Source organism: Arachis ipaensis, chromosome B3, assembly GCF_059453495.1.
Source record: "Arachis ipaensis isolate K30076 ecotype BB chromosome B3, ASM5945349v1, whole genome shotgun sequence".
Classification (NCBI taxonomy): domain Eukaryota; kingdom Viridiplantae; phylum Streptophyta; class Magnoliopsida; order Fabales; family Fabaceae; genus Arachis; species Arachis ipaensis.
Genome location: NC_142438.1, coordinates 66,281,416 through 66,294,474, shown reverse-complemented (window position 1 = coordinate 66,294,474; position 13,059 = coordinate 66,281,416). Strand labels below are relative to the sequence as shown.

General features: G+C 40.2%; 1 non-coding gene across 1 annotated transcript; it reads right to left on the bottom strand.

Moving 5' to 3' along the window:
* Window positions 1–5,606: 5,606 nt before the first annotated feature.
* LOC148570963 (small nucleolar RNA R71) lies at window positions 5,607–5,714 on the bottom strand. The gene has a single exon (XR_015908051.1). It is a non-coding gene; the product is annotated as a small nucleolar RNA R71 (small nucleolar RNA).
* Window positions 5,715–13,059: the final 7,345 nt, after the last annotated feature.

Genomic DNA, 13,059 nt, shown 5'->3' with positions numbered 1-13,059 from the left:
GTCAGCACAACGAATAAAAAAACGGAGGAGCCTGCCGAAGATTTAAAAAAAAAGGAAAAAAAAAACCGGAGGAGCCTGCCGAAGATGAGGCCAATACGGCTCGCCTTTAGTTGTCCTCCTCGGGATAGCGTCATTTAAACAACGTGGGTCAGCACAACGTAAAAATAAAAAAATAAAAAAAAATCGGAGGAGCCTGCCGAAGATGAGGCCATTACGGCTCGCGTTTAGGTGTCCTCCTCGGGATAGCATCATTCAAAGAACGAGGGTCAGCACAACGTAAAAAAAAAACGGAGGAGCCTGCCGAAGATGAGGCCATTACGGCTCGTGTTTAGGTGTCCTCCTCGGGATAGCCTCATTTAAAGAACAAGGATCAGCAAAATGTAAAAAAAAGGAAAAAAAATAGGGAAGAAACCGGAGGAGCCTGCCAAAGATGAGGCCATTACGTCTCGCCTTTAGGTGTCCTCCTCAAGATAGCGTCTTTTAAAGAACGAGGGTCAGCACAACGTAAAAGAAATAAAAAAAATAAAATAAAAAAATTGAAAAAACCGGAAAAAAACCGGAGGAACCTGCCGAAGATGAGGTCTTTACGGCTCGCCTTTAGGTGTCCTCCTCAGTATAGCGTCATTTAAAGAACGAGGGTCAGCACAACATAAAAAAAAAAAAACAGAGGAGCCTGCCGATGATGAAGCCATTACGGCTCGCCTATAGGTATCCTCCTCGGGATAGCGTCGTTTAAAGAACGAGGGACAGCACAACATAAAAAAAAAAAAAAACCGTAGGAGCCTCCCGAAGATATGGCCATTACGGCTCGCGTTTAGGTGTCCTCCTCAGGATAGCGTCATTTAAAGAACGAGGGTCAGCACAACGTAAAAATAAAAAAATAAAAAAAACGGTGGAGCCTGCCGAAGATAAGGCCATTACGACTCGCGTTTAGGTGTCCTCCTCGGGATAGCGTCATTTAAAGAACGAGGGTCAGCACAACGTAAAAAAAAATGGAGGAGCATGCCGATGATGAGGCCATTACGGCTCGCCTTTATGTGTCCTCCTCGGGATAGCGTCGTTTAAAGAACGAGGGACAACACAACGTAAAAAAAATAAAAACCAGAAAAAAAAATCGGAAGAGCCTGCCGAAGATGAGGCCATTACGGCTCGTGTTTAGGTGTCCTCCTCGGGATAGCGTCATTTAAAGAACGAGGGTCAGCACAACATAAAAAAAAAATCGGAGGAGCCTCCCGAAGATGAGGCCATTACGGCTCGCGTTTAGGTGTCCTCCTCAGGATAGCGTCATTTAAAGAACGAGGGTCAGCACAACCTAAAAATAAAAAATAAAAAAAAGAACCGGAGGAGCCTGCCGAAGATGAGGCCATAACGGCTCGCGTTTAGGTGTCCTCCTCGGGATAGCGTCATTTAAAGAACAAGGGTCAGCACAACGTAAAAAAAAAAAAAACCGGATGAGCCTTGATGAGCGGATAATTTATACGCTTTTTGACATTGTTTTTAGTATGTTTTTAGTAGGATCTAGTTACTTTTAGGGATGTTTTTAATAGATTTTGTGTTAAATTCACATTTCTGGACTTTACTATGAGTTTGTGTGTTTTTCTGTGATTTCAGGTATTTTCTGGCTGAAATTGAGGGACTTGAGCAGAAATCAGATTCAGAGGTTGAAAAAGGACTGCTGATGATGTTGGATTCTGACCTCCCTGCACTCAAAATGGATTTTCTGGAGCTACAGAACTCGAAATGGCGTGCTTCCAATTGCGTTGGAAAGTAGACATCCAGGGCTTTCCAGCAATATATAATAGTCTATACGTTGGCCAAGAATTGATGACGTAAACTGGCGTTCAACGCCAGCTTTCTACCCAAATCTGGCGTCCCGCGCCAGAAAAGGATCCAAAACCAGAGTTGAACGCCCAAACTGGCACAAAAACTGGCGTTCAACTCCACAAATGGCCTCTGCACGTGCAACACTTAAGCTCAGCCCAAACACACACCAAGTGGGCCCCGGAAGTGGATTTATACATCAAATACTTACTCATGTAAACCCTAGTAGCTAGTTTATTATAAATAGGACCTCTTACTATTGTATTAGGCATCTTTGGATTACCTTATGATCCTTTGATCACGTTTTAGGGGGCTGGCCATCTCGGCCAGGCCTGGACCTTCACTTATGTATTTTTAACGGTAGAATTTCTACACTCCATAGATTAAGGTGTGGAGCTTTGCTGTTCCTCAAAGATTAATACAAAGTACTACTGTTTTCTATTCAATTCTTCTTATTTCGCTTCTAAGATATCCATTCGCACCCAAGAACGTGATGAAGGTGATGATTATGTGTGACGCTCATCATCCTTCTCCCTTATGAACGCGTGCCTGACAAACACTTCTGTTCTACATGAAATAAGCTAGAATGAATATCTCTTAGATCTCTTAACCGGAATCTTCGTGGCGTAAGCTAGAATGATGGCGGCATTCAAGAGAATCCGGAAGGTCTAAACCTTGTCTATGGTATTCCGAGTAGGATTCAATGATTGAATGACTGTGACGAGCTCCTAACTCGCGATTGCAGGGCGTTAGTGACAGACGCAAAAGGATAGTAAATCCTATTCCAGCATGATCGAGAACCGACAGATGAATAGCCGTGCCGTGACAGGGTGCGTGAGCATATTATTCACTGAGAGGATAAGATGAAGCCATTGACAAGGGTGATGCCTCCAGACGATTAGCCGTGCCGTGACAGGGCATTGGATCATTTTCCCGAGAGATGACCGAAAGTAGCCATTGACAGTGGTGATGTATCACATAAAGCCAGCCATGGAAAGGAGTAAGACTAACTGGATGAAGATAGCAGGAAAGCAGAGGTTCAGAGGAACGAAAAGCATCTCCATTCGCTTATCTGAAATTCTCACCAATGAATTACATAAGTATCTCTATCCCTATTTTATTATATAATATTCGAAAACACCATTATCACTTTATATCTGCCTGACTGAGATTTACAAGGTGACCATAGCTTGCTTCATACCAACAATCTCCGTGGGATTCGACCCTTACTCACGTAAGGTATTACTTGGACGACCCAGTGCACTTGCTGGTTAGTTGTATCGAAGTTGTGACAATTATGAATTAAGATCAGAGCACCAAGCTCTGGAGCCATTACCAGGATTTGTTCGAGCCTGGAGATCACAATTTCGTGCACCAAGTTTTTGGCGCCGTTGCCAGGGATTGTTCGAGTTTGGACAACTGACGGTTCATCTTGTTGCTCAGATTAGGTAATTTTCTTTTTGTTTTGTTTTCAAAAAGCTTTCAAAAATTTTTCTTTTGTTTTTGAAAAAAAAAGTAAAATAAAATAAAATAATAAAAATAATGTTTTCAAAAATAAATTATTCTATGGCTTCAAGATTTTTAAGAATGAATTCTAGTGTTTCATGAAACATGTTGAATCCTATCTGGCTGTAAAGCCATACCCAAACTGCTTTGGGATTGGTATTCAACTAATCACTCCAGTCCATGTAATTATATGCTAAAGCTTGGCTGGCTATTAAGCCATGCCTGACCCTTTGATTGGAGCTTTAGAGCATAAGATTCCTGGAATTCATATTAAAAATTTTGGAATCCTTATTTTTCTTTTTCAAAATAATTTTTCAAAAAAATATAAAATAAAAATCCAAAAAAATTTAGAAAATCACAAAAATAAAAAATATTTCATGTTTCTTGTTTGAGTCTTGAGTCATATCATAAGTTTGGTGTCAATTGCATGTGCATCTTGCATTTTTCGAAAATTTCATGCATTCATGGTGTTCTTCATGATCTTCAAGTTGTTCTTGGTAAGTCTTCTTGTTTGATCTTGATGATTTTTTGTTTTGTGTCTTTTCGTGTTTATCATATGCATTCTTGAATTCTTAATGCGTAAGCATTAAAGAATTCTAAATTTGGTGTCTTGCATGTTTTCTTTGCATTAAAATTTTTTCAAAATTGTGTCTATGATGTTCATCTTGACATTCATGGTGTTCTTGGTGTTCATCTTGACATTCATAGCATTCTTGCATGCATTCATTGTTTTGATCTAAAAATTTCATGCATTGCATAATTTTCATGATTTAATAAAAATTTCAAAAATCAAAAAAAAAATATCTTTCCCTTTTTCTCTCATCAAATTCGAAAATTTGAGTTGACTTTTTCAAAAGTTTTTAAAATCAAATTGTTTCTTATGAGTCAAATCAAATTTTCAATTTGAAAATCTTATCTTTTTCAAAATCTTTTTCAAAAATCAAATCTTTTTCAAAATTCTTAGTTATTTTCGAAAATTTCAAAAATATTTTTCAAAAATCTTTTTCTTATTTTTATATCAAATTTTCGAAAATAACATAATCAATTAATGTTTTGATTCAAAAATTTGAAGTTTGTTACTTGCTTGTTAAGAAAGATTCAAACTTTAAGTTCTAGAATCATACCTTGTGATTTCTTGTGAATCAAGTCATTAATTGAGATTTTAAAAATCAAATCTTTTTCAAAACTAATTTCTATCATATCTTTTCAAAAATATCTTCTCATCTTATCTTTTTCAAAAATTTGATTTTCAAAATATCTTTTCTAACTTCCTAACTTCTTATCTTTTCAAAATTGATTTTCAAAATTTGTTTCAACTAACTAACTAACTTTTTGTTTGTTTCTTAACTTTTTCAAAACTACCTAACTAACTCTCTCTCTCTAATTTTCGAAAATATCTTCCCTCTTTTTCAAAAATTTCTTTTTTATTAACTAATTATTTTTATTTTTTATTTAAAAAAAATTTCGAAAAAAATACTAACCTTTTTCAAAAACTATTTTCAAAAATCACTAACTCTTTTTCAAAAATTGTTTTCTAAAATTCACTTCCCCCTCTCATCTTCTTCTATTTGTTTATTGATATACTAACATCTTTCCTTCAACTCTCCAAAAATCCGAACCCCCTCTCTCTCTGAGTTCAGATTTTCTTCCCTTCTTTTCTTCTACTAACACAAGGATCCCTATACTGTGGTATAAAGGATCCATATTATTATTACTATTTTTTCTGTGCCATCTTCTTTGTCATATGAGCAGGAGCAAGGACAAGAACATTCTTGTTAAAGCAGATCCAGAACCTGAAAGGACTCTGAAGAAAAAAATTAAGAGAAGCTAAAATACAACAATCCAGAGATAACCTTTCAGAAATTTTCGAACAGGAAAAGGAGATGGCAGCCGAAAATAATAATAATATAAGGAAGATGCTTGGTGACTTCACTGCACCTAATTCCAATTTACATGGAAGAAGCATCTCCATTCCTACCATTGGAGCAAACAACTTTGAGCTGAAACCTCAATTAGTTTCTCTGATGCAGCAGAACTGCAAGTTTCATGGACTTCCATCTGAAGATCCCTTTCAGTTCTTAACTGAATTCTTGCAGATATGTGATACTGTTAAGACTAATGGAGTAGATCCTGAAGTCTACAGGCTCATGCTTTTCCCTTTTGCTGTAAGAGACAGAGCTAGATTATGGTTGGATTCTCAACCCAAAGACAGCCTGAACTCTTGGGATAAGCTAGTCACGGCTTTCTTAGCCAAGTACTTTCCTCCTCAAAAGCTGAGCAAGCTTAGAGATGATGTTCAAACCTTCAGACAGAAAGAAGGTGAATCCCTCTAGGAAGCTTGGGAAAGATACAAACAGTTGATCAAAAAGTGTCCTTCTGACATGCTTTCAGAATGGACCATCCTGGATATATTCTATGATGGTTTATCTGAGCTATCAAAGATGTCACTGGACACTTCTGCAGGTGGATCCATTCACCTAAAGAAAACGCCTGCAGAAGCTCAAAAACTCATTGACATGGTTGCTAATAACCAGTTCATGTACACTTCTGAAAGGAATCCTGTGAGTAATGGGACGCCTATGAAGAAGGGAGTTCTTGAAGTTGATACTCTGAATGCCATATTGGCTCAGAATAAAATATTGAGTCAGCAAGTCAATATGATTTCTCAGAGTCTGAATGGAATGCAAGCTGCATCCAACAGTACTCAAGAGGCTTCTCCTGAAGAAGAAGCTTATGATCCTGAGAACCCTGCAATAGCAGAGGTGAACTACTTAGGTGAACCTTATGGAAACACCTATAACTCATCATGGAGAAATCATCCAAATTTCTCATGGAAGGATCAAAAGCCTCAACAAGGCTTTAAGGTGGAAGAAACAGGTTTAACAACAGCAAGCCTTTTCCATCATCAACTCAGCAACAGACAGAGAACTCTGAACAAAATGCTTCTAATTTATCAAATCTAGTCTCTGATCTATCTAAAGCCACTGTAAGTTTCATGAATGAAACAAGGTCTTCCATTAAAAATCTGGAAGCACAAGTGGGCCAGCTGAGTAAAAGGATCATTGAAATCCCTCCTAGTACTCTCCCAAGTAATACAGAAGAGAATCCAAAAGGAGAGTGCAAGGCCATTGACATAAGCGCCATGGCCAAACCTGTGAGGAGAGGAGAGGACGTGAATCCCAAGGAGGAAGACCTCCTGGGACGTCCAGTGGTCAATAAGGAGCTTCCCTCTGAGGAACCAAAGGACTCTGGGGCCCATCTAGAGACCATAGAGATCCCATTGAACCTCCTTATGCCCTTCATGAGCTCTGATGAGTATTCCTCTTCTGAAGAGAATGAGGATGTTACTGAAGAGCAAACTGCCAAGTTTCTTGGTGCAATCATGAAGCTAAATGCCAAATTATTTGGCATTGATACTTGGAAAGTTGAACCTCCCTTGTTCATCAATGAACTAAGTGATCTGGATCAACTGACATTGCCTCAGAAGAGACAGGATCCTGGAAAGTTCATAATACCCTGTACCATAGGCACCATGATCTTTAAGGCTCTGTGTGACCTTGGTTCAGGAATAAACCTCATGCCCCTCTCTGTAATAGAGAAACTGGGAATCTATGGGGTGCAAGCTGCTAAAATCTCATTAGAGATGGCAGACAGCTCTAGAAAACAGGCTTATGGACAAGTAGAGGACGTATTAGTAAAGGTTGAAGGCCTTTACATCCCTGCTGATTTCATAGTCCTGGATACTGGAAAGGAAGAGGATGAATCCATCATCCTAGGAAGACCTTTCCTGGCCACAGCAAGAGCTGTGATTAATGTTGACAGAGGTGAAATAATCCTTCAATGGAATGAGGACTCCCTTGTGTTTAAAACTCAAGGATCTCCCTCTGCAACCATGGAGAGGAAGCAGAAAAAGCTTCTCTCAAGGCAGAGTCAACCAGAGCCCCCACAGTCAAACTCTAAGTTTGGTGTTGGGAGGCCACAACCAAACTCTAAGTTTGGTGTTGAACTCCCATATCCAAACTCTAAGTTTGGTGTTGGAGAGTCTCAACAAAGCTCTGCACATCTGTGAGGCTCCATGAGAGCCCACTGTCAAGCTATTGACATTAAAGAAGCGCTTGTTGGGAGGCAACCCAATGTTTATCTAATTCTTATTTTTATTGTTTTTCATGTTTTCTTAGGTTCATGATCATGTGGAGTCACAAAATAAACAAAAAAAAATCAAAAACAGGAATAAAAAACAGCAGAAGAAAAATCACACCCTGGAGGAGCATCTGTCTGGCGTTCAAACGCCAGAACAGAGCATAGTTCTGGCGCTGAACGCCCAGAATGGGAGCATCCTGGCGCTGAACGCCCAGAACAAGCATGGTTCTGGCGTTCAACGCCAGAAATGGCAGCAAAGGGGCGTTGAACGCCCAAAATGGGCACCAACCTGGCGCTGAACGCCCAGAGTTGTGTGCAAGGGCATTTTGCATGCTTAAATTGGTGCAGGGATGTAAATGCCTTGACACCTCAAGATCTGGGACCTCACAGGATCACCTCAGGATCTGTGGACCCCACAGGATCCCCACCTACCTCCACTCACTCTCTTCTCTCTTCTCAATCATCCTCTATTCCCAATAAACACTCTTCCTTATTAACCCTTTACCACTCACATCCAAACACCACTACCTTCAAAATTCAACATCTCTTTCCCACCCAATCCCACCCATATGGCCGAATACGCACCTACATCCATCTCCTCCATATCCTCTTCTTCTTCTTCTATTCTTTCTTCTTTTGCTCGAGGGCGAGCAACATTCTAAGTTTGGTGTGGTAAAAGCATAGCTTTTTTGTTTTTTCCATAACCATTGATGGCACCTAAGGCTAGAGAAACCTCTAGAAAGAGGAAAGGGAAGACAAAAGCTTCCATCAAGGGTCTATAGCTCAGTGGTAGAACATTTGACTGCAAATCAAGAGATCCCTGAGAAACCTCAGGGGATACATTTTCTTCCACACAATTATTGGAAGCAACTAAGGGTGGAACATCAAGAGCACTCCATCATCCTTCATGAAATCAGAGAAGATCTAAAAGCAATGAAGGAGGAGCAGCCAAGGCAAGGAAGAGACATAGAAGAGCTCAAGGACATCACTAAGGTGGACTCATTCCTTGTTCTTACTTTCTCTGTTTTTCGTTTTCTATGTTATGTGCTTATCTATGTTTGTGTCTTCATTACATGATCATTAGTAGCTAGTAACTTTGTCTTAAAGTTATGAATGTCCTATGAATCCATCATCTCTCTTAAAATAAAAACTGTTTTAATTCAAAAGAACAAGAAGTACATGAGTTTTGAATTTATCCTTGAACTTAGTTTAATTATATTGATGTGGTGATAATGCTTCTTGTTTTCTGAATGTATGCTTGAACAGTGCATATGTCTTTTGAAGTTGTTGTTTAAGAATGTTAAATATGTTGGCTCTTGAAAGAATGATGACTAGGAGACATGTTATTTGATAATCTGAAAAATCATAAAAAATGATTCTTGAAGCAAGAAAAAGCAGCAAAGAACAAAGCTTGCAGAAAAAAAAAAATAGGCGAAAAATAAAATAGAAAGAAAAAGCAAGCAGAAAAAGCCAAAAGCTCTTAAAACCAAGAGGCAAGAGCAAAAAGCCAATAACCCTTAAAACCAAAAGGCAAGGGCAAATAAAAAGGATCCCAAGGCTTTGAGCATCAGTGGATAGGAGGGCCTAAAGGAATAAAATCCTGGTCTAAGCGGCTAAACCAAGCTGTCCCTAACCATGTGCTTGTGGCGTGTAGGTGTCAAGTGAAAACTTGAGACTGAGCGGTTAAAGTCAAGGTCCAAAGCAAAAAAAAAAGAGTGTGCTTAAGAACCCTGGACACCTCTAATTGGGGACTTTAGCAAAGCTGAGTCACAATCTGAAAAGGTTCACCCAATTATGTGTCTGTGGCATTTATGTATCCGGTGGTAATACTGGAAAACAAAATGCTTAGGGCCACGGCCAAGACTCATAAAGAAGCTGTGTTCAAGAATCATCATACTGAACTAAGAGAGTCAATAACACTATTCAAAATCTGAAGTTCCTATAGATGCCAATCATTCTGAACCTTAATGGATAAAGTGAGATGCCAAAACTATTCAAGAGGCAAAAAGCTATAAGTCCCGCTCATATGATTGAAGCTCTGTTTCATTGATAGTTTGGAATTTATAGTATATTCTATTCTTTTTATCCTATTTTAATTTTCAGTTGCTTGGGGACAAGCAACAATTTAAGTTTGGTGTTGTGATGAGCGGATAATTTATACGCTTTTTGACATTGTTTTTAGTATGTTTTTAGTAGGATCTAGTTACTTTTAGGGATGTTTTTAATAGATTTTGTGTTAAATTCACATTTCTGGACTTTACTATGAGTTTGTGTGTTTTTCTGTGATTTCAGGTATTTTCTGGCTGAAATTGAGGGACTTGAGCAGAAATCAGATTCAGAGGTTGAAAAAGGACTGCTGATGCTGTTGGATTCTGACCTCCCTGCACTCAAAGTCGATTTTCTGGAGCTACAGAACTCTAAATGGCGTGCTTCCAATTGCGTTGGAAAGTAGACATCCAGGGCTTTCCAGAAATATATAATAGTCCATACTTTGGCCAAGAATTGACGACGTAAACTGGCGTTCAACGCCAGCTTTCTACCCAAATCTGGCGTCCAGCGCCAGAAAAGGATCCAAAACCAGAGTTGAACGCCCAAACTGGCACAAAAACTGGCGTTCAACTCCACAAATGGCCTCTGCACGTGCAACACTTAAGCTCAGCCCAAACACACACCAAGTGGGCCCGGAAGTGGATTTATACATCAAATACTTACTCATGTAAACCCTAGTAGCTAGTTTATTATAAATAGGACCTCTTACTATTGTATTAGGCATCTTTGGATTACCTTATGATCCTTTGATCACGTTTTAGGGGGCTGGCCATCTCGGCCATGCCTGGACCTTCACTTATGTATTTTTAACGGTAGAGTTTCTACACTCCATAGATTAAGGTGTGGAGCTCTGCTGTTCCTCAAAGATTAATGCAAAGTACTACTGTTTTCTATTCAATTCTTCTTATTTCGCTTCTAAGATATCCATTCGCACCCAAGAACGTGATGAAGGTGATGATTATGTGTGACGCTCATCATCCTTCTCCCTTATGAACGCGTGCCTGACAAACACTTCTGTTCTACATGAAATAAGCTAGAATGAATATCTCTTAGATCTCTTAACCGGAATCTTCGTGGCGTAAGCTAGAATGATGGCGGCATTCAAGAGAATCCGGAAGGTCTAAACCTTGTCTGTGGTATTCCGAGTAGGATTCAATGATTGAATGACTGTGACGAGCTCCTAACTCGCGATTGCAGGGCGTTAGTGACAGACGCAAAAGGATAGTAAATCCTATTCCAGCATGATCAAGAACCAACAGATGAATAGCCGTGCCGTGACAGGGTGCGTGAGCATATTATTCACTGAGAGGATAAGATGAAGCCATTGACAAGGGTGATGCCTCCAGACGATTAGCCGTGCCGTGACAGGGCATTGGATCATTTTCCCGAGAGATAACCGAAAGTAGCCATTGACAGTGGTGATGTATCACATAAAGCCAGCCATGGAAAGGAGTAAGACTAACTGGATGAAGATAGCAGGAAAGCAGAGGTTCAGAGGAACGAAAAGCATCTCCATTCGCTTATCTGAAATTCTCACCAATGAATTACATAAGTATCTCTATCCCTATTTTATTATATAATATTCGAAAACACCATTATCACTTTATATCTGCCTGACTGAGATTTACAAGGTGACCATAGCTTGCTTCATACCAACAATCTCCATGGGATTCGACCCTTACTCACGTAAGGTATTACTTGGATGACCCAGTGCACTTGCTGGTTAGTTGTATCGAAGTTGTGACAATTATGAATTAAGATCAGAGCACCAAGCTCTGGAGCCATTACCAGGATTTGTTCGAGCCTGGAGATCACAATTTCGTGCACCAAGCCTGCTGAAGATGAGGCCATTACGGCACGTGCTTAGGTGTCCTCCTCGGGATAGCATCATTTAAAGAAGGAGGGTCAGCACAACGTAAAAAAAAAGAAAAAAAAACGGGAGGAACCTGCCGAAGAAGAGGCCATTACGGCTCGCGTTTAGGTGTCCTCCTCGGGATAGCATCATTTAAAGAACGAGGGTCAGCACAACGTAAAAATAAAAAAAATAAAAAAGAAACCGAAGGAGCCTGCCGAAGATGACGCCATTACGGCTCGCGTTTAGGTGTCCTCCTCGGGATAAAATAAAGCCATTACGGCTCGCGTTTAGGTGTCCTCCTCGAGATGGCTTCATTTAAAGAACGAGGGTCAGCACAACGTAAAAATAAAAAAAATAAAGAAAAAACCGGAGGAGCCAGCGGAAGATGACGCCATTACGGCTCGCGTTTAGGTGTCCTCCTCGGGATATGATAAAGCCATTACGGCTCGCGTTTAGGTATCCTCCTCGGGATAGCTTCATTTAAAGAACGAGGGTCAGCACAACGTAAATAAAAAAATGGAGGAGCCTGCCGAAGATGAGGCCATTACGTCTCGCCTTTAGGTGTCCTCCTCAGGAAAGCGTCTTTTAAAGAACGAGGGTCAGCAGAACGTAAAAAAAATAAATAAATAAAATAAAAAATCAGAAAAAAACCGGAGGAGCCTGCCGATGATGAGGCCATTACGGCTCGCCTTTAGGTGTCCTCCTCGGGATAGCGTCGTTTAATGAACGAGGGACAACACAACGTAAAAAAAATAAAAAACAGAAAAAAAAAACCGGAAGAGCCTGCCGAAGATGAGGCCATTACGGCTCGTGTTTAGGTGTCCTCCTCGGGATAGTGTCATTTAAAGAACGAGGGTCAGCACAACAAAAAAAAATCGGAGGAGCCTTCCGAAGATGAGGCCATTACGGCTCGCGTTTAGGTGTCCTCCTCAGGATAGCATCATTTAAAGAACGAGGGTCAGCACAACATAAAAAAAAAAAAAAAAAACTGAACGAGCCTACTGAAGATGAGGCCATTACGGCTCATGTTTAGGTGTCCTCCTCGGGATAGCGTCATTTAATGAACGAGGGTCAGCACAACATAAAAAAAAAAACCGGAGGAGCCTCCCGAAGATGAGGCCATTACGGCTCGCGTTTAGGTATCCTCCTCAGGATAGCGTAATTTAAAGAACGAGGGTCAGCACAAGGTAAAAATTAAAAAAAAAAACTGGTGGATCCTGCCGAAGATGAGGCCATTACGGCTCGCATTTAGGTGTCCTCCTCGGGATAGTGTCATTTAAAGAACGAGGGTCAACACAACGTAAAAAAAAAACCGCAGGAGCCTGCCGATGATGAGGCCATTACGGCTCACCTTTAGGTGTCCTCCTCGGGATAGCGTCGTTTAAAGAACGAGGGACAGCACAACGTAAAAAGAATAAAAACCAGAAAAAAAAAACGGAAGAGCCTGCCGAAGATGAGGCCATTACGGCTCGTGTTTAGGTGTCCTCCTCGGGATAGCGTCATTTAAAGAACTAGGGTCAGCACAACATAAAAAAAAAAAATCGGAGGAGCCTCCCGAAGATGAGGCCATTATGGCTTGCGTTTAGGTGTCCTCCTCAAGATAGCGTCATTTAAAGAACGAGGGTCAGCACAACGTAAAAATAAAAAAATAAAAAAAGAACCAGAGGAGCTTGCTGAAGATGAGGCCA